We start from the raw sequence: 27,196 nt of genomic DNA on the forward strand, positions 1-27,196 counted from the left end.
TAATATCTTACTGGCTTTACCTACGATAATATAATCCAGGGACTATGGACCCCAAATTAGGATGTTTTTAGTATCCAAAATAGTTGCTTGTATGCATTTTATGACAAATACTGATGAAGAAATATGTCCATAAAATATTCCAGGTCAAAAAGCAAAAGTTTATATGTAAACTACGTATACATAGTATGTATACTATGATTCTTACTTTTAAATCATATTTATCATCTTGCATTGGTATTAAGATCACTGTTATCTTTATCTGACAAATCATTCTGAAATATAATACATTTTAAAGCTAAAGGAGGGTTCTAAAGTCCTTTGTCTTCAAGCATACACAAGTTTTATAACACACATCAAAAATATGCTCATCAGATATAGTAATTTAAATGTTTTTCTTTCTCCTGACCAAATATTTGGTGAATTGCTTACAATGATTAAGTGATTAGGCTCCTTAACTTAAAAAAAAAAAGTACTTCCATATGCTGTCACAAAAACATTCTTGCGTCACTAAAGTAGACAGAATGTCTGAGATTACACTGACTTTTATGTTTTGGGATCTCTGGAGTAATGATGTTTTACATGACCAAAGACATCTCCAGAGCCTCTATAGCCATCTGATCTTTGATTTTTACCCCTTCCCAAAGTTGGTTGCAGACATCCTCAAGACACAGATGCATCTGTTCTTTCATCCATTCTTTTAGTTAGTGTTTATTAAGAAACTACCATGTTTAAGATTGACATTTGGAATCCAAAAGAAGTGGTGTGTGTGTGTGCATGTGCATGTGCGTGTGTGTGTGTGTGTGTGTGTGTGTGTTGGGATATGTTTGGCCGAGAAGACAGAAAAATTCACAGGTTTTAAGACTCCAAAGAGAGAAATGAGGGAATTCTAATAGCTATGACTCAAACAAGTTCCTAGTAAGTCCCATGCTAAATAAAACAACTATTCATTGGGTGTTAATAGCTTTGGTACTTTCTAGTAGAAAAGCAGAAATTAAGTAATTTGCCCATGGGTACACAGTTTCTCATTTATGAACAGTAATGCCACTTGATTCATGGAGTTTGGGAGAAAATTAAATGAGTTAATACATGTAAAGTATAGTGCCAGCTAAATTGATAAGTAGTCATTAAATAACAGCTACTATTATTGTTATTACCATGCTGGGTACTATTCTAAGTACTTTAAGTACATTATTTAATTTGATCTTCACAACAGCCTCATGTGGTAGATAACATCATTCCCGTTTTATAATTAGTAAACTATGAATTAGAGAAGTTAAGTAACTTGTCCAATGACACACAACTAATATGTGCTGAAAATACAATTTGAACTGAGACAATCCAAGGTTCACGCTCTTAAAAACTATGTTACGGACTCAGAAACTAAAGAGACTCTTGGAGAACAAGGCAGAGTCTAACAGGAAAATAACTCAGACCCAGTATTCAAGGAAGCTCCAGATTCACACGTTTTCCTTGATCTTCTGGACTTGAACTCCCTGGGAGTCCAAAACCAGATCAAAGACACATCATCAGTTCTACAGAGGCAGAAAAAAGTTAAACTTAAGTGGCTTTGGGGGTAGGAAGAGGGACTGTCTGCAGTTGGGCACAAGGGACCTCTTTAGGGAAAATATTCTAAAATTCCTCTGTAAGGCTTTTTTTGAGGGTGGGTGGGAGGGAATGTTCTAAAATTGGGTTAATTTTAGATGATGTTAATTCCACACAACTCAGTAAATTTACTAAAAATCATTGTATTGTACACTTAAAATGGGTGGTTTTATGGTATGTATATACATTACACCTCAAGAAAGCTATTATTTAAAACAATTTTTTAGCCCAGTGCATCCTGGAGGTTGCCCATGCCAGTGTTTAACCACATGTGTGGTGTGAACTTACAGGCATCGTGTTGTGAAGAGATGGGGGCTGCAGTGACTCACGCAATTAGGAATTTCAACCTAGAGAACCGGGCGCAATGGGAAATCAGCAGGATGAAGCCCTTCCCCGCTCCCAGGCACCCCTCCACCAAGAACCTCCTGGAGAGCAGATGAGCAGCCATCCAGAAATTAAGGGAGAAATTGCTAGAAAAAATGACAAAATGCTGTCATTACTAAAAGATGTGGATGTCGATTCCAAAGATCCCGTGTCTTCTGTGCAAGTAAAGGACGCTGGAAAACGTCAGAAGCCAAAGGAATTCAGGTTGCCGGAAGACCATCACTCTGACATGATGAATGTTAAGAACACTCCCAAAGGCAAAATTTCCATTGTAGAGGCACTGACACTTCTCAATAATCATAAACTTTATCCAGACACATGGACTGCTGAGAAAATAGCAAGATGTAAATTCTCTTCTTAAATATTTCCTAACTTTTGAAGTCAAAAATCTTACCCCCTGAAGGCAAGAAAGCAATACAATCAAAATGAAGAGAATCTTGAAATTACTTTTCCTTAATGTACTCTGTGTCCCCGTACCCTGTTTATTTTCTCATTTTTAGCATATTAAATTATATAAATTAAGAAAATAAAATTAAAATAAAATAAATAAAAATTAAAAAGTTTTAAACAAACCAATAAAAGATATAGATATTATGTTTCTGCTCTAATCAACCCTCAATCTCCAAGTTGGGCCTAATGAATTGATACTTGTTAACTAAATCTATAATAGTTTTTTTCACTACTGTGAAATAAATGACCCTAAAAACTAGTGGTGTAAAACAACTTTTTCATTTTATTAATGCCACAATACTGTAGGTGAGCAGGGCTCAAATGGGCATGCCTTTGCTTCTCTAGTCATTGAGGAAACTCAGTGGTACTCTTCTGGTAGATGGGATGGTCTGGTGGGTCCAAGATGGTTTCAATCACATGGCTGGAGTCTGGGGTTGAATGAGTCAAAGAATAAGACTGCCTGCCAACCAGGGGCGCCTCATGTGGCCTTTCCATGTAGCTTAGCATGTCACAAGATAATGGCCTCAGAATAGTCAAACTTCTAACATGGTGGCTCAAAGCTCTTAGTGAACACAGTGGAAGCTGCATCAGTTTTATGACCCAGCCTTGGAAGTCATACACTACTACTTGTGTGTAGTCTATCAGGCAAAGCAGTCACAGCCTTCCTAGATTCAAGAGGAGGGGAAATAGAATTCACTTCTTGTTTGTGAAGAATAAGGTCACATTGTAGAGTAACATGTGAGACTGGAGATATTGTTATGGTCATCATTTAAAAATACAGTCCATTGTCATAATAGTTTACAACAATAATCACCATTAATAGAGGGTTCAGAAGAGTCTGCTAATTCTTCAAAACCTCAGATGTCTGAAACTTTGAGGATATCACACATCATGATATGTAAAATAGAAGGAATTTGGAGGGTTCATGGTGATATTCCCAAATACCTCAAGAAATTCACACAAGAAACTTGCTTCCTGGAAAAATCCTGATTTTCAGGCATGATTATACACTTAATTTCCCTTGTGCTTCCTTATGAAAACAATTCATTTACATAAAAAATTAGTTTAATTTCCTTTTAGTTTGAGATTCTAATACAGTAGCTGAATACAGCTGTAAACTGTCTCCTTATAAAATATTTAATGTTGACTATGGCCATTTTTATTCTTGCATTTCCTAGATGGAATATGACATTTGATGACTTTTGTCCAAAATAACCAATTTTTAAATTACAGTCACAAATGCATTACATTTATCCTATGTTTTAGTAAACATTTTAGAGCATATGACAGAAATATATTACACTAAAAACTGGTTTAATTTAAAACCCCTTCAGTTTCCTATACATCAACCTCTGAAGTTCCAACTCAGAAACTTTTCAAAAAAGTGAGTTAGGTGAAGGGAATGAAGAGAAAGGGAGGAAAAAATAAACCAAAACCAAACAATTAAACAAAGGGCAGAAAAAGTGGTTTTAATCTCTGGTTTGGCCACTAACAACCATTATGTGACCTTCCACAAGTCATTTAAGGCCTGCTGGGTTCAGTCCTCATATGCCAATGAGGGGCTGGACTGAATCTATGTGTTTTTTTTTGGTTGTTGTTCTGTTGCTTTTGGTGATGGAGGTGTGACTTAAACAATAAAAAGCACTTCCAGAAAAAAATACTTTAAAGCTAAACATACATGATTGGAGTTATTCTGGTTGAAAAGTGGGTGAGGTCATCTGGAGATCCACCCACTCAACCTCCCCTAATCACCAGCTCCTCTGCCGCTAACTCCTATACCAGCTACATTTTTTTTTTCTTTAATAACTACCATGGAATCCTATCTCTAAAACATAAAATTTGAAAGTCACTAGATTAGATGGTCTCTAAAGGATCCTCCTTGAAGAGCAAATACTCTTAGGAACTAGAAGAGTAACTACTGGGTAAATTTTTATATAACAAATGTGATTACCCTAATGGGTAGGACCATGGATATACATGTGTATTCATAAATATGCCCTTAACAATAAATGAGTCTATGCATTTGATTTTCCAGGCAAATATATAATTTTAGATACATAATAAAAGCAACTACTATCTAGGAGATAGTATCTATCTATCATTAGGTAGTGAGAGAGTACCTAATGAAGTATTAAGGTTATCTACCATCTCAAAGCAATCTTAAACACAGTTACCAGTTTCCTTTTTTTCACATGAGGAAACATAAGCTTGGGAAGGTTTAGCAACTCACATGGGGTCAACAGCTAGAAAGGGGTAGACACAATATTTGAATGTGGAATGATCTTAAGCCAGAGTATATGTTTGTTTGTTTGTTTTTCCCCCATTGTATCAGTAGGTTTCCTATCTCTGTGAGTGGTTGCTCCAAGGAGCAAGTGGTTTGGGGCTTTCTCCTGAAGACTGGGTTGGGGCTTAGTCCCTGACACTGAGCTGGGATGGTGTCAAAACTGAGGATCAGGTGCCCCATATTCCAAGGAAATGATGCAGTGGATAGTGTTTGGAGAAAGGAGGGATGGAAAGGTAGTTAGGCTTCAAGCTTCCATCTTGCCCCTCTCTCTCTTCCTTTTTTCCTCCTGATTTGATGAGAACCCCTATGATTATAAATCATAAATTTATAATCATATAATTTATATGATTATAAATTATAAATCATAAATCATGATTATAAATGTGGGGGGAATGATGTACATATTTATACCTAATCACATAAGCTGCCTCTGGTTATGAGCCATCTATAGCCATAACTAATGGTAGACATACGCACAGGAATGTGTGCGTAGGTGTGTGTATTCTTCTTTACCTAGTAGAGAAAGGGTAAGAATCTCTGTACCCCTAGTTTTGCAGGATCCTATATGTGTCTGCTTGTATGTTTTTGCTAATGATCTAGGCTTTCCATCCCTTTAACCTATGAGACTATTTAAAAGTGGAAATGACCTTGTATAGCAACTGGTTCAACTTTTCATTGACTCAACCACAGTCACACAACTAGTTCGTATGTGGGCTGAACCTAGAATTTCTCAACACTGACATCCTCCAGTTAAGGGAATCTTGCAAACCAAGATTGTACACAAACTAACATGAACATGCTATAGGACAAACTATTGAAGTAAGAAAGCAACTTAGAGAAAACCTATTCCTACTCCTTTATTTTTTAGATTACAAAAGTGTCACCCAGAGAGATGGAAAAATTGTAATATTTTAAAGTAAATAACAGATCCCAATCTAGAGCTTCTATCCATTATATATTGTGGTTAGAGATAATCTTATTAAACTAAATCAAAGTAGTATGTACCACTGGTGATATCTTAACCCTCTCTGAGAAATATACATTTTTGAATACAACTCTCCTTTTGTTATTTATAAACTTTCTCGAAGACAGAAATTAACATTTCATGTGTTTTTTGACATTTTTGCATAGTGACTTATCTACAGTTAGTGCTAAAGAAGCATTTATTTGACTAATAACAGTCTTAAACTTAATGACAAACACCAGTGCAATACTTAAGCACAAATGAGTCTATATTGTGTTAAAGAACATCTCCAGAAGACCCACCCGATCATGCATCCTATTGCCTCAGGTTACCCATATATAAATTAGTTTTAAACTACCTAAGGCATTTTCAAGACAAATTAACTAATAAATGTAAGTATAAATTTGTTTCTCTAGAAGAGATTACTTAAATTGTTCTGAAAATATGCCTCTATAAGCCTGAAGGCAAAAATCATGCCACCACTCTGCCTTTGCTCTTTCAAACCAAATACAGCTTATTCTAAATTCATCTTATCTGTCTTATTTTTTTAACTGTATAATTAGTTAATATCATTAATGCCTTCATTATTATTTTATTATTCTTAGACCCTTTCTAAGATTTCTGGCATTATTCCTGTGATCCACACAGAGAAAGATGAAAAGAGTTCAATTTTTCTCTGGGTTGGAATTCAAATGGTCTCCTCAGTTCCAAAGATTGGTGATCTTTTTGATATTGACACTTAGGGGAACAATTTAAAGTTAAAAAATGGGTGAATAAAAAGAATGTCTATTTGGGTTTCTTTGTGATAAGGTCCAAAAGGAAATTTGAATTCTCCCTGCCAAAAATCTCTGGAGCTATGTAAACCATTGAAAGGCAGGTGGTGATTTTTTTTTTTTTTTTCCCTCTCAGGGATTCTACAACTAAAGAAGAGGAGGACATAAGTCTAGAAAGAAATGGATATAGAATAGGATACTGATCAGCATGAGATCATGACTCCAGTTTCCTTAGATAAAGAAATTCTAACAATCCCCAGAGATGATTCCTGTTAGGTGGTTAAAATATAGACTACACATGTGTATACTTACACACACACTTAAATTTAGTACATCATAGTAAAGTATACTCAAAGTTTGTTCATTCATTCAACAGATAATTTAGTGCCTACCATACACCAGGCTATAACCTGGGAAAATCTGGTTAAAATGCGTTCTAATTGCTAGATTTTGGAGTACCAGTAAATGATCTTATTCATTTCTCATTCAATCTGAAATTCCTGAATCTGGGTGGTCATAACAAATCCTTCAGTAATAGTTCCAACATTTGTCCATACAATAACATAATCTGGGTAGCTTTAAAAAAATACATTGCTTCTGAGGCCCACCCATACATCTATTTAGTCAGAATTCCAGTTTTAGGGGATGGCAAATGGGTGGTTGTTTTTGCTGTTGTTTTTAACCCCTTCAGTCATTTTAATGCAGTTTGTTTGTGGACCAGAGCTTTGGAACCACTGGTCCTGGGTTCACCATCTTTATTCCTAACAAGAAACTATCCTTGACTAAGTCAGTTAAGGGACATATTACATAATCCCATTACAGTAACTGCTCCAAAGGGACTATTCCTACTCAGATAGTGGCACTGCCATGTCTATTAAAATTACAAGCACACTAGATTGGAGGCTTATTTCAGGGGAGATGCTTCCTTTTTATTTATTAGTTTTTTAATTATTTATTTATTTTTTGAAGTAAAACTGACTTATCATATTATTTTCAGATGCACAACATAGTAATCCGATATATTTATACATTATGAAATGATCACTATGATAAGTCTAATTACCATCTGTCAACATACAAAGTTATTACAATATTATTTACTATATTCCCTATGCTGCACATTACATCCCCATGACTTGTTTTATAACTAGAAGTTTGTACTTCTTAATCCCCTTCCCCTACTTTGCCCATCCCCCCCCACCCCATAAACACTGGTTTGTTCTCCTTAAATAGCTTAATATTATACTCCCTTAAAATTATACCCTCTTCCATCCATAACTTTTTAAAAACCTCAAAATATGGGTACCTGCAGAACTGCACATGTATGAAAAGATTCTTGGATGATTTAACTTTTCCAAATTCTCTCAATAAATTTATGATAAAGTTAGCTAGAATCCAATTCTATTTATTATTTACCACTCTTAATTCTCTCTTTCTCTCTCTTTTCCTCATATTTTGCTCTATCTACTGAATGACTACTTATCCTTCAATACCCAGGATACTTACCGGAAATTTTTCTTCATACCCCTACAATGTAATCCCCAGGGCAGAAGACATATTTGAAATTTTGTTCACTGACATATCATCACAGAAAGGACAGAGGCTGGCACAAAGTAGGTGCTCAATAATTATTTGTTGAATAAGTGAATAAATGAATGAACAATAAATAAATAAATCTCATTATTTCTATTCCTATAGCACCAAGGCATTATTAGTTAAAGCGAACTTATTGGTGATTTAGCAATGGTTAGTAGTAGTTAATATAAGTATTTTAGCACTTGTCATTTTGCATTATATTTATTTGTTTCCATGATTGACTCAAGCTATGCCTTGTGTATATATCTCAGTCTCACTCAGTGCATGGCATATGGTACACATTCAATAAACGTTACCTGAATGAATGGATAAATAGAATAAGCTATCTCTCAAGATTCATATTTAATTTATTACAAATCTGATACCAATAAATTTAGATTATTTAAACATGATTCAAATACAGAAATTTAAGTGACTATTTCAATTCATGACAACATTCTCTATTGGCTGGAAAAACATAAATTCCAAGAGGGTAATAGAAATACATCTGGGGAACATCATTCATTTCAGTGCTCATATTTCATAATCAAGCAAGTAAAAATAGATTACTTTATCAAGGTTTATGTTTGGATAAGTTCTTATGCAATAATATCTTAAGGAAAATACTTTGCTTTAATTTAAATTATTGCTTACCAGTTTTACCATTACATGTCTGAATCCTGAAAGAGAGTCATTCAGTAAGACATAGAATCTAAATATTGTCTATAGTGGTACCTTTGCCTCTGTATCCTTTTTAAAGTATCAATTACTATCAATGGAGTAGGATGTTATGTCTAAATTGTAAAAGTTCTAAATTGGATAAAAAGGAACTATAATACATATTCAAAAGGCTTCAAAATAAGACATAGAGTAATTTAAAACCCATATTATATAATATACGATTATTTTTCACAATATAAAATTGATAGGCTTTTATAAATACAGTTGACCCTTGAACAACATGGGTTTGAACTGAATGGGCCACTTATACACAGATTTCTTTTTAATAGTAAATACTACAGTACTACACCATCTACACTTGGTTGAATTTGTGAATGTGGAACCATGGATATGGAGGAAGCGTAAATACAGAGGGCCAACTCTAAATTATACTCTGATTTTTGACTCTGATTCCCCATCCCCCTCATTGTTCAAGGGTCAATGTAATACATTTTGTAACAGATTACAATTACTAATTTTACTTATGCAACTAGTATGTGGGTTAAACACAAATGGAGGCATAAGCACATCAGTGAAACATACTTTTCTAACCCATAATAATCATCTTGATATGTTATGACAGGTGGATTTGAAGTTTTCTGATTCATCACTGTAAAAATAATTTATAAAATATAAAAAATAGTAAAATTGTTAAAAATCAGCAAAAACATCCACATACACAAAGATGCCTATTGCTTGGAATTTATTAGTCAACTTTAGATACCATATGTGTTGATTGCTACACTTGAAGGAAAAAAGCATTATGCCTACAATTCAACAAAAGTCTGAAGTCTGGAATATCTGGAGCAAAGAAAATGTGTTGTATAACTTCCAATACGATATGGAATCAGGAAGCCAATGGTTTGTAATTTGAAAAAGAAAATGAAGGTATTTTTTGGCATCTGTTATCAAGTTCCTCAAGAAGAGTGAAGGAGAAATAAATGAAGGAAAGAAAAATCTTTTTACCATACCCAGGATAAGATGAATTCTGGTTTGATTTCATCAATAGCAGTCATAAGGAATACCATTTAATGGATTAATATGGGATAAACAAGCAAAGATTACTTAAAGTTGCACAGGAGGCAACGTAATTAGAGTCTTCAGACTTTTGTGGATTAGGATTAATCACGGCACACGTGAACCAGAGATTTGAAACACGAAGAATGGTAACAACATGAGATCCAATGGTGGAAAGGAGAGCAAACGTTCTGAAAACCCCCAGATTGAGTAAAATTAAACGGAGCTCCTTACCTCAAGTCTACTCATAGCTTTTAATATGCAATGCCTAACATACAAAAGGTTCTAACTTACTCCATAAACATTTTTTCAATGAAAAGTGAGTAAAGCATGCAGTGTTTCTCAAACGGAATGCTCAGAAGAATCCCTTCATAAGCAGGCATTTGGGAAGCTGCCAAAGCATAGGGAAGCACTAATGTTCTAGAGAATACTCTTTGGGAAATGCTGTTCTAAACTGCTGAAATAATGAACATAATTTTGAAAAAAAAATACGTTTATAGTAAATGCATGTTTTTTGATGTTTTGCTTAGTTTGTGTTCACTGTGATTTTGGCATATCTGTGACCTCTTTTCCAACAGTTTCCCTTTAATTGAGGACTTGACTGGATTTCTAATTTACAATATTTATATAATATTTCTGCCTTCTTTTCATTTAGATATCAGGAGCCTATTATAGATGGAAGACAAACTTATAAATGTACCATTTCCCTTCAGAGTTAACGGAATCTTCTTGATTTTTTATTTCACCTTTTCTTTTGTGAGTTACATATTTTTCTTCCAGAATAAAACTCTGCCAAAGATCTCTTGAAAGCTCATAGATACAAAATGCACTTTCAACCAATATTGGTTTGTAGACACTTGATGTCAATGATGCAATTTTGCTTACTATCTTAAAAAGTCATTTATGACACAGACATATATTTCTTTTTCACTTTGATAGCCAAAAATCACAGACAAAATTTCAGTCTACTGTGAGGGCACCACACTGCTCTGAACTACCAGAACTGCCAGTGAGATGTTTTTGCTTTTGTTAAAGACGTTCTTGCCAGTATTCTGAATCATGGCAGGACTGGAATAAAATGCTATTATTTGAATAATAACTTTTTAGTAAACTCATCCTAACTTTCCATGTTCCACTAAGGTTAGGCTTCACAAATACAAGCAAAATTTTCTTCAAGTCAGACACTTCTCCTTGGAGAGCAGTGCTTCTCAAACTTTAAGACACCTATGAATGACTTGAGGATCTTATTAAAATATAGATTCTGATTAAGTTGGTCTGAGGTGAGGCTTGTTATTCCGCATTTCTTATAAGTCAATACTGCTGGTTGTGGACCACGTTTTGAGTGGCAAGGTTAAAGTACATGAAGTGTCACTGTTGACTTGGAAACAAATTCCCCCAGTTTCTATGGAACGTACTGCCTAACATCCAGCATATCACAACTTAAACATTGTAAGAATATTTATTCTCTTTTCCCCAAATACATTTGTATAAAGATTTATATTTTAAGAGTCAGACCTGGTCCAATGCTCTCAGAAGAACTACAAATAGCTTGGGTTACTCTTTTTTCCATTTGGGTTGTCATTTTCCCCCAAGGCATACTTACCTTTATATCATTTACAAAAGAAAACACTTATACAATAGGATATGGCAAACCAATAAACTCTGCTCTTGGTCTATCATAACCTTTCTATTATACTCAGGATATGATGACCCATTATACAAAATATAATGCAAATATTGTTAAAATCACCCAGGACTAAAGAGGACAGCTTTCATATTCTAGTAAGTGCGTGTGTATATTTGTAATTTATCTTCAACCAATCCACCTTCACAAAATTGTAGATGGCACCTGTTTTTTCAAACTGTTGGCCTCTCTCTCATCTCTATTACAATGTTTTAGTGTGACTAGGTGTCACCAGGAAGATTATTTAAAATGCTAATTCCATGCCTACCCCAGGAGAGTCTCATTCTATAGGTCTGGAGTGAGGCCTGAGAATCCACATTTTAGCAAATACCTCTTGCATTTCTAGTGTAATCGAAAAGTTTGAGGAACACTGCCCTAGGAGCAATCCTGACCAAAGTTCCAACATCAATCCACCCTTGCTACTAAAGGCCTGATATTGTTCATTATTGAAACTTTTACACTGTTCCAAAGGCTCTGTTTTCAAATATACTCCTGATCCACAATTAGTTCATTTGTCACTGTTTTGATAATATCCCTGGTTTCACCATTCCTTCTTGGACTTAAGGACCTTAACTCATATGTCTTCTCTAGGGAACTACAGTTTATCTTCCAGACCAGACACTTTTGAGAGAAATAGGGAGCACAATTAATAATTATGCCGGGATAATTGGAATAAACTGGAACCGTCCTGAGCAGACTACATCATACTGATCTTGAATCTTAAATCAGGGAACTCTTTACGTAATACTTTTCTACATATACCCACACAACTCATTGACAGGTATAAACTCAAGCAACTGGGCTTTTGTTTAGGCATTGTATCAACACTGACTCATGTCCCTCTCCTCTAAGTATTGATTTATCTAGTTAATCATGGAAGGACATTCAGAAAAATAACCCTTTTCAATTTTAACAGGATCAAAGTACATTTAAATGTATGTTCCATGTTCATATGGAGAAACTGAGGACAATTCATGCAATGTAACGAGATTAATTATATAGAGCATTAAGGAAAACATACATTCTAAAGCTTACTTCATCCTTCTGCCTATTATATTAAATTGGAATTTTTAAAGACAATTAAGATGGAAATATCACCTTTAAAAATGTTTCTAGTGCATTAGATTAAAAGAAAGCAACAAACTAAGTTGAAAGTTTTAAAACGTAGTGTAGTATTAGTAAATCATATACTCCAGGTTAACCTTACAGGTATGTGTTATTTTTATAAATTAACTAGAACTGGTTTAACCCTAAGGTCAGGTTCAAGTGGTGTACACCAGCAGTCAGATTACAACTTGATGCAAATTTTGTCTCATTAAAAAAGTCACACACTGCTCCACTTCATTTGCAAGATAATTATATACGTGGCCAAGGTCAGAAGATTTTCCTTCTATTGCTTTCACTGAAGGAATTCAGTTCTTTTTTTTAAATGCAGCTAAACTGTGGGAAAGATTTCCTAATTTATTTTCATTTGAGGAAATAGCAAACTTCTAAAAAACTCAGAGGTTTTGTGCTCATTTTTGATGTTTTTTGTTTAAAAAAAAGAAATCATATAAAAAATCTGCTCATTTTAGACTTTGAGAGAGGATATACTGTACTATAATTCTAGTGTAAAAAATTCTCATTCTATAATTCCCAGAGAAAAAGAGAAAATTATTAGTGCCAAAATAGCTAAAATTCCCATAACTTAGTGGTGATATGAATTTTAAAAAGTGTGTTTAAATTGTGCTCAAACACACAAAATATGATAAATGAGGTCTTACTAGAAATGAGAGAAATATGGTGCTTTTATTTATTTATTTATTAATAGCTCTTGAGTATAACTGCTTCACAATACTGTGTTAGTTTCTGTTGTACACCAAAATGAATCAGCCATATGCATACATATGTCCCCATATCCCCTCCCTCTTGAGCCTCCTTCCCATCCTCCCTATCCCACCCCTCTAGGTCATCGCAAAGCACAAAGTTGATCTCCCTGTGCTATGCTGCTGCTTCCCACCAGCCAACTATTTTACATTCGGTAGTGTATGTCAATGCTACTCTCATTTCACCCCAGCTTCGCCCTCCCATCTCCTGTCATCAGGTCCATTCTCTATGTCTACATCTTTATTCCTGCCCTGCAACTAGGTTCATATTCCATATATATGCGTTAGCATACGGTATTTGTTTTTCTCTTTTTGACTTACTTCACTCTAAGTGATGGACTTAGAGATAACAGACTTTAAGTCCATCCACCCACCTCACTACAAATAACTCAATTTCGTTTCTTTTTATGGCTGAGTAATATTCCATTGGTGCTTTCAGATCACTGAGATGCATCACCACTTTTAGGTTCTTGATTCAAATTTATATTCTAATATTCTCTGGCCTCAAGATATTTTCAGTCACTTCCTTCTTCTAGAGTTAAATCCAATTATTTTAATATACAATTTTTTTGTCTATTAGGTGCTACTAGAATTTTTCTAGGTGAACATTTATCTTACATATTCTATCTCAGTTAAGATTCTCAGATAATCACAGTTGATTTAACTTACAAGATTTATCAAGGTTTTAAAAATATGGAGAGAGCTCTTTGCTTCATTTAGGAGCAAATCACTTCCTCACTACTATGTTTCCAAATGTGTTACTTAATGAAGTATTTAATTTCATTATGAATCTTTAAAAATTGTTTTTCCCACAAACAACAAGCAGTTGATGAGAAATATGAAACAGAAACATTTGGGTTTTTTTAAATAAAGTAAAAGCTGATATTTGCTACAGAACTCTGAAATGAGAATGCAAAAATATTTAATATTATACAAAAATAGAAAATTACTATAGCAGGTATTTTTTTGTTGCCTAAGGTGACTATACTAAGTATTGTTTAAGAAGAGAAACTGACTTTAAACAAGGTTCTTTTAGCCATCTAAAATTGTTAGAAAGTAACAATTTTTTTTTTTTAATTTTTTTATTTATGGCTGTGTTGGGTCTTCGTTTCTGTGCGAGGGCTTTCTCTAGTTGTGGCAAGTGGGGGCCACTCTTCATCGCGGTGCGCGGGCCTCTCATTATCGCGGCCTCTCTTGTTGCGGAGCACAGGCTCCAGACGCGCAGGCTCAGTAATTGTGGCTCACGGGCCTAGTTGCTCCGCGGCATGTGGGATCTTCCCAGACCAGGGCTCAAACCCGTGTCCCCTGCATTGGCAGGCAGATTCTCAACCACTGCGCTACCAGGGAAGCCCGAAAGTAACAATTTTGAAAGTATTCCAGAAATGTCTTAATTTTTTTGATAAGTTGTATTATTTGCATATATATAACCCATAAGGTATTTTCAAATTTTCAGTTTTTTAGCTGCCCTTTACTTTTCTTACTATTTAAAAAAAGATTAGGTTATAGTTTCATAGTCAAATTTCACTTCATTATTCTTCAGCATATGCTTTCTTCATTGATTCTAATAGCTCTTGGTTGTTCAATAGTAAGAGGCATCTCATATTAAATAGGCACAGACTACCCCTATTTGATTAAATGACAAAGAAAATCTTTCCACACTTGAGTCAGGCTCTTCGGAGCCCCCTTCTCTAGGCCCCAACCTGTCCTTGGCCAGCTTCGTCCAGTTTCATCAAGAATTCTGCTGATTCAGTTTAGCAAAGACTCCCTCACCCTTGGTATCTGATACCCAGGATATCTGATCAAATTCTTCATCTCTCACTTTCAATATCTTAACACTCTGGACTGCCTTCAGCAAGAATCCTGTTTAGTAGATCTAACAAGAATGCCCCCAGCCTTGATGTTTTCTCTTAGTAATTTTCCATTCACTAACCCCCACTCTGCTCTTTGGTTATAAATCTCCATTTGTCCTTGTTCTATTCAGAGTTGAGTCTGATCTCTATCCCCCATTGCAATAGTACTTCCCTCTGGAATAAAATATTCTTTACTGCCTTTAACAAGTGTTATGAAGTATTTTTTTAAACCAGGAAGACCCAATATATGCCCCATAAAAATAGTAAAAATAAAGCATCTATTTAGTCTTTAGCTACCTCAAATTATATTGCAGGAGAGCATGAATAAATAGAGAAATCAAACTGGTCAGAGGCTATCCTCATTCTCATCAGGTTGGTCTATGACTTGACCTTGAGTTTCAAAGAACTAGCAGGGAGCTATGGGGCAAGGAAACCAGTAGGAAATGGATAATCTAGAAAGTGCTATGAATCTTCTATGAAGAACAATTATAGAATTACTATATAATAATCAAGACTTTACTTCTTAGAGATAATACATTGAATGCATAGAAAACTAAAGTAGATCGATTGGAGAGTCCTGAGAAAGTTAATCAGTAAAACCAGAGTATTCTACTGCCCAGAGGGATTGTTACTGGGAGACGATGAAGAGATTGTAAAATCAGGAACGGGAAGATTAATATCTGACAGGGTAAATGACTTCGGCTCTGTCAGAGAATCTACAGAGTTTAAGCTGAAATTCGTTCCTTCCTGTCAAATTTGAAGGTGGTCCCTATAATGCATTCCTGTCCCACATAGCTCCAATAGCACTGCAAAAACTCAGAGCCTGCGCACAAAGAAAGAGTAGGAATAGCCACACAAAGAAAGTCCACTCCTTGGGTAACTTGGCAGCAGTTGCAGGCATGTTTTAGAAAGTACATTAAAGTAGAATAGATCTATTTGTGATTCAGCATTGGTATGTATTTGCTTAAAATTAAAGCAGGGATAACTAGAGCTACCTGAATAAAACTGTAATACAAAATTTGAAATATGAACTTTGGAAAATTATAGAGATTCAGAATCTTCTGAAATTGATGGATGAAAACTGAAAGAAAAAAAAAGGGTCTTTCTACATCAAACCAGTATAGAAACGATAGGACTAACAAGTGCCTCCACAGATGTAGAACTTGGTCAGTGTGGAAAGATGACTTGCAAAAATCAGTACAAACACATTTTCATGTAAAACTGAGATAACAGTAACACTTATTTTGGGGTGTTACTTTAGAAAATAATAATGATACCGAACACTTACTACGTACTAGATTGTTACTCTGAGTCCTGTTAGAAGCAGATGCCGAGACTATGGCAGACATATAAGAGATTCATCAGGGTAAATGCCTATGAGGGAAAATACACAGTGCATGAGACCATAATGCAGGTCTAAATTTGTAAGGAAAAGAGGGAAGGAAGGATGATTGGGTGGAAGTCTTAAACTGTTGCGCAGTTCTAAGAAAGTTTCACAAAGCCAATGGTGAGTCCTGAAGCCAAAGGTGCATGAAACAAGAGTCCCATGTCTCTCAAGAATGCTTGGATTAGTAGCCATGTCATGCTTAGTCATTTGCTGGGAGCTATCATGGAAGGTGTAGCTTCAGCATTTTAGTAGTCAGGAGTAACCAAGGTTAGAGACCTGAAAAGGAAATTTTCATGGCTGCCACATAGACATTGCACTAGGAAATTAATAAGCATTAGCTGCTATGATCATTTTTTAAAATTATTTTCACATTATAAATTTTTATTCTTTAAACTCTCTGTATACTGACTCAACTTTGCATATAGCATATTATAAATGAACATTTCACATTATCAATTTGTGGAACATTCTAACAGCTGGAAGTTTGCTTTCCAGGACAGTTTGCTTTTTTGAATATCAGAAAGGGTACAAATTTTGAGTATTTTAAATGTACAGGTTTTTGAGTTGAAGAGATGCCTGAAGTTTGGGAAGGGCACCTGTCATTCTTCAATCACAATGGCTTCCTTTTTATCAGTTTTACATATTGAATATCCAGGTGTACTCTTGAGAAAGGATCCTGGGTCCAACAAAAGTCTGAAAACTATTGTTTTTATTGGGTTTTGTCCTGATTATTCTGTGAGAGTTATTAAAAATTTTTAAATGACTGCTTATTTTAGTAATAAGAATCATGAGTCATATTAACTTAATAAAAAGCAAGACAAAGATGCTGAAAGTCTTGAATCTTTAGCCTCACATTCATGAAAACAAAGCCATATCTCTGTGTTTTCAATTATGAAGGGGAAATTAATGCCCCAACAGTACTTACTCCTGCCTGATGGTCCCAGATATTACTTTAATAAGCAGTATGTGCCATTTTTTACAAGATCATTAAACTTCCAATCTCTTTTATGAGTTATGAATAGATTATATTGTAGTTCCTAAACAATGACTTCCCATTATACAACACTGGAGTTTTATAAACATATTTTCAAAATACTACTCTTCTTATTCATATTTAGCTTCTAATTTATGAATAAAGAAGGCCCAAGCTTTTACATCTTCTATTTATGGGCTCTCTTTTATTTATAACTAGTGGAATTATTCCATTAATCTTTAACCCATGTATTTCTATTTTTTCTACTTGTCAAGTAACTCTCAATTCAAATGATCAACAATAAGCCCCACAGTACCAACCTGAAATTATGATCTTAATGATTTTATAGATTATATTTTTCATTTCATCAGCCAGGTCACCCATGAACATGTTCAATAATTTCATGTGTCTTTGGAACATCATCCAAGATTCCCCTGATCTACAGCTCAAACCCAGGCTGACACTGAACCACTAATAGTACTCTTATGACTTTAATACTTTTCTACATGTGAATCTAAGTCTCAAGTGATTCCTACCACACGCTTCCAGTAAGCATGTATCATGTGGAAATAAAGTCAATGCTGAGAGAGAGAAGTAAAAACTATCTATTGCTTTATCTATACTTGTCATTCTGTCACACTCCATAGTATTCAGAGGAAATTAAATTATCTCTGTTCATTTTGATCCTAAAGTAATAGGAATAACACATGATTTCCTTGTTATAGTAGAACAATGCTATAAATCACTATGTACTACCACATAAAATTCTAAATGCATTGAATAGAACAGAAATTTATAATAGGGTTTTTCTGAATTTGGAAGAAGGCCAAAAAAGCGTAGATTTCTGACTTTTATAAGTAAAGGACCTAGAGAAAGCAATCCCTGTCATCTCATTCTAAGCACATAAGTTCAACAAAGTGCATTGCAAAACACCCCATAACATTAGTATTATGCATACTTTCAAAGTTTTAATAAATTAGATCTATTTCTTGTCACATAAATACTGAAAAAGTGGGGCTTCCCTGGTGGCACAGTGGTTGAGAATCTGCCTGCCAATTCAGGGGACGCGGGTTCGAGCCCTGGTCTGGGAGGATCCCACATGCCGCAGAGCAACTAGGCCCGTGAGCCACAACTACTGAGCCTGCGCGTCTGGAGCTTGTGCTCCGCAACAGGAGAGGCCGCGATAGTGAGAGGCCCGCGCACCGCGATGAAGAGTGGCCCCCGCTTGCCACAACTAGAGAAAGCCCTCGCACAGAAACGAAGACCCAACGCAGCCAAAAATAAATAATAAAATAAATTAATTAATTTAAAAAAAAATACTGAAAAATTACCATTCTTGATTCTCCAAAGAGATTGCATACATTTCACAAGTCAGACTAGGTTTTTTAAACTTAACTTTATGTATTAATTTTTCATGCTTAAGCCATATTTTATATTTCTACCTATGTTTACATTTACCAAATATTTATACTACTGTTTATGTTATGTACAGCCATTCTTGAGAACTCATTTCTTATAATAAATGATATGTAAAGAATAAAATAATTCTAATCAAAATTATTTTTCATTTTTATATAATTGCTTTATCCTAAAACCAAAGCCTTGATATTCTGTTTTCCAAGGAATAAAAAATAAAGAATCTTCTTAAAACCCTTTCATAGTACGTGCCATTAGTGGGAAAAACTTAAGAAAAAAAGAAAGAAAGAAATTGTGGTTATATAGATGGGACTACCAATTTGACTGTATCACAGAAGAAGGCATTACATACCAGTAGATACTAAAGAAATACAAAGGAATTAATATCTCTGAGCTTAGTGCTCACAAATAAATATTTAAAGCCAGTTTCTCAGCCTCTCTACTGCTGACATGCTGGAGCTGGATAATTCTTTGTCAGTGGAGCTGTCCTGTGCACTACAGAATATTTAGCAGCGTCTCTGGCTTTTATCCACTAGATGCCAATAGACCCTCCCCACCCCCTCCTTCACTCCCCTCCACATGCCCCAAATTGTGACAACAAAAAATGTCTCCAAACATTGTCAAATATCCCCCGGGGGCATAACTGCTCTCAGCTGAGAAACATGAGGTAAAGATAATAAAACAACTTATAACTTCAATGAAGAATAGCAATAATAATCACATAGCTAAATTTGATTCCTCACTATATGCTAGTCAGCCTATTGACTACTTTTATGAGTATTATTCAATTTCATTCTTGCAACAACCCTATGAGACTTCTACCATTATCCCATTCTACAGATGAGAAGCAGTCCCAGAGTTTAAATATATGCACCAAATCCCACAACCATTTGTCAAGATCAGATTCTTTCCCAGATTTTTCTAATTCCAGAGCCAGCGCTCTTAGCCGCTGTACTATACTGCCCCTAATTGATCATGGGACAGTAAATTAAATGATGCCATCAACCTTAACTGCATTATATTACATAACATGAAAATAGGACTTTTAAGAGTTCAAATAAACTGTGGTGTCCATTGCCTGATGCATTGGAAGAAAAGGAAATAAACTTCGTACTATACAATCAGCAGGACTTTTCAGGCTTAGGACTCCTTGCAATTGCCTCCACTTCACTTTTTTTTTGTAGCTACTCCTCGTGTTTAACAGTTCTTACCTGTCCTACCTGCATGGCAGATAAGTAGTAAACTTTTGAGACTGGAACAAAGTTACTATAAGTATGATTCAAAACTATTACTACAGTTATATTTTAGGCTGACCTGTAACACTGAATATCATTTTCAAAGCTATTTATAACCATTGTAGATTTTATATACTATCCTCATCCCTGATTTCAAATGTTACATTCCTAACTTTTATTGTTACAAAATAATGAACAATGTCGTCCTCACAAGAAAGGGTTCCAGAGAATACAATAGTTCTTTTTTTGACCCAATTTTTTCTGTTTATCTTCTCATCCATACCCCATAAAAAGATGAAATACATAAAGTTACTAATAAAACTAGATTATCTTGGCAAGAGGAGATTGTTGTCAAAGCTCAGAATTGTCACATACACATGCAAATATCCTGCTTCCTCTCTCCCTTACCCCCAGGTAAAAGGAGAGAAGAACAAGGAAAGAATTGAATGTCACCAGTACTTAACAGGATAAGTAATTACTGATTTAGAATAAAGTTTATTTTGTTTATTTATATCTAAGCTTTACCAAGGAGGCCTACAAACATCCCTAAATTATAGTAGAAAGGAAGAAAGAAAGCCATTAAAACAGGAGCAAAATTTTATGCAATTGAAAAACTACTTAGGTAGATATAAAGAGACAGAAGGAAGGAGGCTAGTATAATATTGCATATAAAGAAGTCCTAATTACTTGCTAGGGTAGCATGCACTCTAAATGAACTCTTGTAGAGTTCATGGTACACTCTCATTCTGATTATGTTTTTGAGATACATTTATGTTGCTTTATGTAACTCCTCCTTATTACATCTGTTACATGATACACTGCATTACCATGCATATATCACATAACAGTGATATATGTTACTGTGATGATCACCTTGGCTGCCCCTAGATCCTCACTACCACAAACAATGCTTCAATGAACATTATCAAACATACCTCCTGATAAGACCTATGTGAGAGTTTCTCTGATTTATAAGAATAGGATAGCTAGATAACATGGTAGTGGCATATTTATTTTCACCAAACTCTTTTTCTACCAGCTACTGCAACGGGGGAAAATCCATCAATTATGTAATTCACAGGATTCTTTGGACTGGTATTCTCCAAACTATATTACTTGAAAAACGAGTCCGCAAGATGTTAATAGGGGGCTTCCCTGGTGGTGCAGTGGTTAAGAATCCACCTGCCAATGCAGGGGACATGAGTTCGAGCCCTGGACCAGGAAGATCCCACATGCCACAGAGCAATGAAGCCCGTGCGCCACAACTACTGAGCCTGCACTCTAGAGCCCGCGAGCCACAACTACTGAGCCCACGTGCCACAACTACTGAAGCCCGTGAGCCTAGAGCCCGTGCACGGCAACAAGAGAAGCCACCGCAATGAGAAGCCCGTGCGCCGCAACTAGAGAAAGCCCGCACGCAGCAATGAAGACCCAATGCAGCCAAAAAAAATAAATAAAATAAATAAATTTATTAAAAAAAAAAGATGTTAATAGGTGTTTTAGAGAAAGGGTAATTAAAATAGAAAAATGTACATTGGAGTCTCAAACAATGCAGGGAGTTAGGGGCACCCACCCTCCTCCCAGTTGAAAATCTGAGTATAATTTAGAGTTGGCCCTCCAAATATGTGGTTCCTCTGAATCCATGGTTCTGCATCAGTGGATTCGACCAATCTCAGATGGTGTAGAATTGTAGAATTTACTACTGAAAAAAATCCGGAAGTAAGTGGACCTGCACAGTTCAAACTTGGTTGTTCAAGGGTCAACTGTATCTGCAAAATGTTCTCTTAACTAAAGAAGTTGCTCCACTTAAGAATTGCCCAGTGCATTTTAACATGCTAATGCTCACTGTAAATGTTCAAGAGGCAAGAAGGTAAGCCCATTTTCCCGAATATATTTGAGCCCGAACCATAGATTTTTCAGATCTTTTTACAGACATCTTCTGGCATATTAGTGATTTATGGAATACAGTTTAGACAACATTGCATTAGACAAAAATTACTCAGAATGAAACATAATGAATCCTGATACTAACACCCAAAAGAGGTGTTCCTATAGAGTCCATGTAAAAATACTATTTAATGTAATTATCTATATCTTCAATAATCCCCTAACAACATATTTATACATTTCATAGGTTTATTTTTTTTTTCCAATATAAACTAAGTAAACAGGACTTTATAAGAGCTAAGCTATGGGTAGCTGACAAAATATAACTCAGATACATAGTTCTCTGGTAATGTGGCTTAATTTGGGTAAAGCATAGAGGAATAGATGAACTGCCCAGACTTTAGCTAATCTGTTATAAATATCATTTCTCTTAGAAAATAAGTTTTTGATAGTTACTGGGTGGCATGAGATAAATACATATATTCCTCAGTAAATAACTGCATTACAGTTATTATATACCACCAGCTAAATTTGAAGCTATAAACTAAAACAATCACATAAGGAGAATTAAGAAATTAGGTAAAATAAGTGTTTTCATCCTAAAACTTGATTTTTTTAAAGTCATAAAAATTTTTGTATTTAAATTTAAATGTAAATTTTAAAGTCACCATTTGGACAGTGATAATGTATCTCAATCAACTTAGTAAATTTGGATTTAAGAAAAACAGTTGCTCAGTTCTGAGGGCAATATAACTGGAAAGCAGAAGAAGGAAATTTTATTTTAACCCTCTGAAAAAGATACAGAAACAGAACAATGTATATTTTCCACTACTCAACCCATTAGAAAATTCAAGATTGCATTTGCATTTAAAATGTGTGTTCTTTCAGAAGTCCATGTATTAAAGAGTTTAGTTAAGCTGATAAGTGAAATTTTCTCTAATATTGTCTAGACAATTTAACTTCCATTTTAGAAACACACTCTCAGAGGTAGAGATAGTCAGTTCTTTGTCACAGCAGATAAAATAAGCTCACAGCCAAGAATACCAGAGCACTATTTTTGTCAGGTGCATATCAACATTTATGTTGTCACCCTGTACCAGCAGAACATTTAACAGATCTACTGCATCTACATTTCCTAATTATCTGATATCTATTTTTATATTTCCTCAATGACTCTCCCCACAAAGTCACAAAGTGACATAGAACGTGAAGTAAAAAATATGTTTTCTAAACCAAATACATAATGTCTAGACTTTGTGCTTTTTTTAATAAAACCTAAAGTAATTAAACTTTCAATTCGATTTATTATAAATTTTGCTGTCTTGATTCATACCAAGCACTAAAACATATACTTAAATGAACGTTTACATAAACCCCTCCTGAAAAAATGGTACAAAACACAAACAAACATCACATGGAAACAAGTGGTCAAGTTATGCTCTGTAGAAGTTTATTTTATAGCACTTTGTATGAACCTCTGCTATTGTGCCATTACACTATCTTAACTATTGATTTCTGGATCTATCACACAATGTATGTTGCAACTTTAAAGCATGGGAAGGACCCTATCAATTGAAATTCTCAAGGCCAATGAACTTGGGGAATAATGAAATGAATCAAGGGCAGAAGGAAAGAAATAATTAAGAGACCACTAAATAATTATTAGTTTTAGGTATACCAAAGTCAATTTTTCTTTACATTAAAACAAATATTTTTCCAGGCACCTTTGTGACAACTCAGTGTTTGGTTTGATCTGCACTTCTCATTAATGAAAATATAATCGAGTGGTTTCTGATACATGAATTAGCTTGGCTTTGGAGCTGACGGAACATGAACTTGTTTGGCACAGCCTTATCTAAAAGAGTCATATCAGATAAGCCTGAGTGCTAACACTGTACGTCACAGCGTTGGGAAACATGCTTTGGCAAGCTCCCCAAAAGCCTGACTCTCTTCATGGAAGTAATAACAAATTTCATGTTTTAGAAGTTTGATATGCAGATGATATATAAATACCAAAGGAAAAAGTGTACTTAGTGCTTTGTATTTAATTTATAAAAAAAAAAAAAAAAGTAACATATAATGTTAAGACCTACACAAGTGATGATAATTATTCTGGAAGTATCCGTGTCTTCAAAGACTTCCATTGTTGTCCTCTGATGCTTTGTTTCTGGTAAATAAATACAACTTTAATTTGATGTTTTCAAATTATTCCTAATTTTGTGACTTAAAAAAAAATAATAGGGCATACAGGAATACAGGAAACACTAGTATATCCCAAATGAATTCTGAGGGAATAATAGATATCAGAGAGCTTTACAGAATGGACGCAGTGTTCTCTTGAACACATGATTACTAGCTTTCCTTTTACACCTATTTCCTTTAAGATTTGAAGAATTCATAAACAGAAGAAAGAAGTGTTAATTTATTAATTTTTAAAAAATTAAGTAATTCAGAATATGAAATTTTAATGTCTTGGAGGTCATTTGGAGGAAAAAGTTTGAGAATAACTAAGATTTTATAATAAAATTTTAAAATATAGTATAAAGGGCCATCCATTCCATTCATCTAGCCTTCGGCATCCTGGTATGTAATCCTCATTCAGAATGTCCTGCTACACATTTTTGAATGGGAGGGTTTTTGTCAGTTTCCTTATAAACCAATTAAACTACAATACTTGCATCAAGAAACATTTTAGAACTTACAAATGAAATGAAATAATGATTTCACAATCAGAAAACTCTCATCCGAAAAGGTCACAGGAAAAGAAAGAAATGGTGAAATCCTGTCATTGAAACTGAGCTCATACCTTGAAGTTAAACACCTGGGTGTTTCACCACCAAATTTATATCTTTATGATACTGAGAAACATGCTCAAAAAAATCTCACCTATTTTGGTAAGGCACCTGCACAAAGAGTCACTTAGTCTCACATATCACTGCTGGAAAGTGTGGCCACAGTACCTCAAATCTTATCACTTTCCATGAGTTAAAAAGGTTCTCCAAGTCATCATAGAAAAATGAGAATAATGTAAAAAACACACACTGACTTGCCGAAGACTACAAAGAAAGGGGTCAGTGTTGTTACTTACAGCTAATAAGCCATGAGAAAGACTGCATCTAAGTATCCAGAGAAGATAAACTATTGTTTTAAAACTCAAATTTTTAATACATCCTCTCATTCTAGCAAACAAAGAGTATCTGTTACGGAATGTGAATAAACTGTTCCTAAATGTAAAAATGTGAAAATAGAAGAAAGTAAACCTAAAACTCAGCAGATAGGCTTGGTTGGAACTAGTTCAAAGCCTAGGGCCGTGTACTGCATGAGCCCGTGGGAATAGTATGAGTCCGTGTTTTTCTTTAGTGCTCAGTTTGCTCTCTGTGACCAAACTGAGTTTAGTGCTCAGTTTGGTCACACAATATTAAGTTTTTGCCTCCCCAGAGCAAAGCCTGCTTTCAAAAACTGATTCAAAATCTGCTTATACTAACACTAATGATGACAATGAAGCTTCCATAATGATAATCCAAGACTCAGGCAAAGGATTAGAGACTATAACTTGAATATTTAGAAAAGTTTTTAGCCAAAACACTGCTAAATTCACATTAGACGAATAAGAGAGTCTATAAATAAGGCCAGCTGTATGGTGATCCTATTTACATACCTATGCTAATCACAATGTATGATTGCCCAGAATTTATTAGAAGATGACATAATGAGTTTCAAAGGTAGTGACATACGTATCATGAAGTGATATATCATGAGATGTCTTCAGAGGATGGGGACACTAATTTGAAATTTTTATAATAGAAAAATTAGGTTAATTATTCTCCATAAGTCTTAGACCTGTGCTGTCCCATAGCTACTCGTCACATGTGGCTGTTTAAATCTGGATTTATTCATTAAAATGAAATAAATTAAAAAATTCAGTTGCCCAATCACATTTGCCACACTTCAGTAGTTCATCAGCCCCACGTGACTAGTGGTTACCATATCAGACAGTACAGATATTGAACATTTCCACACGGCTGAAAGTGTTCTAGAGTGTACACAATCTGTAACAGGAATACCTGTGACTAATAGTAACAGAAAACTTGACTAACAAAGATTCAAACTGGAGTTCATTTTTAATAGAAAGAAGTCCAGGGATAGGTACTTGTGGACATTAGTTTGGGTGCGTTGCTAAATAATGACAAAAAGAAAGCAGACTCTTTTGTATTTCTCTTCTACCATCCTTGTAGGTTTTCCAGGTTGTGAGTTTCTCCCTTATACTTTTTACCTCATGGATGCAGAATGCCTGCTGCAGATCCAGACATCTTTCCACATTCAAAACAGGAAGAAGTATATAAAAGGGAGTAGAGGCTGCAGCTATTCCTTAGTCAGGGAAATACTTTACTAGAAATCCCCTGTAGACTTCCATTTATATCTCCTTAGCAAAAACTATGCCATATGGCTACCTTTACTAGGATAGGAAGTCTTCCCAAGAAGACTGGGAGAACAACCCCAGAAAAATCAGGGTTCTGTAAGTAAGAAAGAAGGGGAAAATAAATTTTAAAAGACAATTATAGTGCTTATCACAGATTTTCTTAAGATCTGTTCCTAAGAACTAATGAAAAGAGGAAAAAATGAAGAGAAGTAAATATATATTTTCCCTCTCTGAGGAAAAAAAATGTTTTAAAGAGGGAAAACCAATGCTGAAAAATTAACCTCTTTATATTTGGCCATGTGAGGAAGAAGTTTTTAAATCCATACAAAAAACTTTAAAGTTATTAGTGTAATGCATTCCAACAAAAAGTGCTGAAATTTAATCAAAGGAGATTAATACTTCTAATATGCTCTTATTTCTGTGGTTAATCTTTTGTGATATATTCCTCATGTAGTATTCTTTAATATAGAAATGAATTTTCCTACCTGCCAACATGACCATTTCTTTAAGCATTTGGGCTAAGACCTTTGTCAAAACTATTCTTGTCCAAATAGAGCTAAAAGTCTCAACATTTACTAAGGAATAAGTATTGTGAGGAAATAGAAAATAAATAAGATAAATTGTAAGGAAATAGGAAAACCGTTTGCTTTTCTAGCCTAAAGAGGAACAGCATGGCCAACAGATATTGTAGAAAGTTCTGCATGTAAATT

At 34.8% G+C, this 27,196-nt stretch overlaps 1 protein-coding gene and 1 pseudogene across 4 annotated transcripts in view; one reads left to right on the forward strand and one right to left on the reverse strand.

Moving 5' to 3' along the window:
- ERBB4 (erb-b2 receptor tyrosine kinase 4) overlaps nucleotides 1-27,196 on the reverse strand; it is a 1,123,927-nt gene that overhangs the window by 915,687 nt on the left and 181,044 nt on the right. The gene's annotated exons all lie outside the window — the stretch shown is intronic.
- On the forward strand, nucleotides 1,911-2,415 carry LOC118898212 (annotated as a pseudogene).

This window comes from Balaenoptera musculus, chromosome 7, assembly GCF_009873245.2.
Source record: "Balaenoptera musculus isolate JJ_BM4_2016_0621 chromosome 7, mBalMus1.pri.v3, whole genome shotgun sequence".
Lineage (NCBI taxonomy): Eukaryota > Metazoa > Chordata > Mammalia > Artiodactyla > Balaenopteridae > Balaenoptera > Balaenoptera musculus.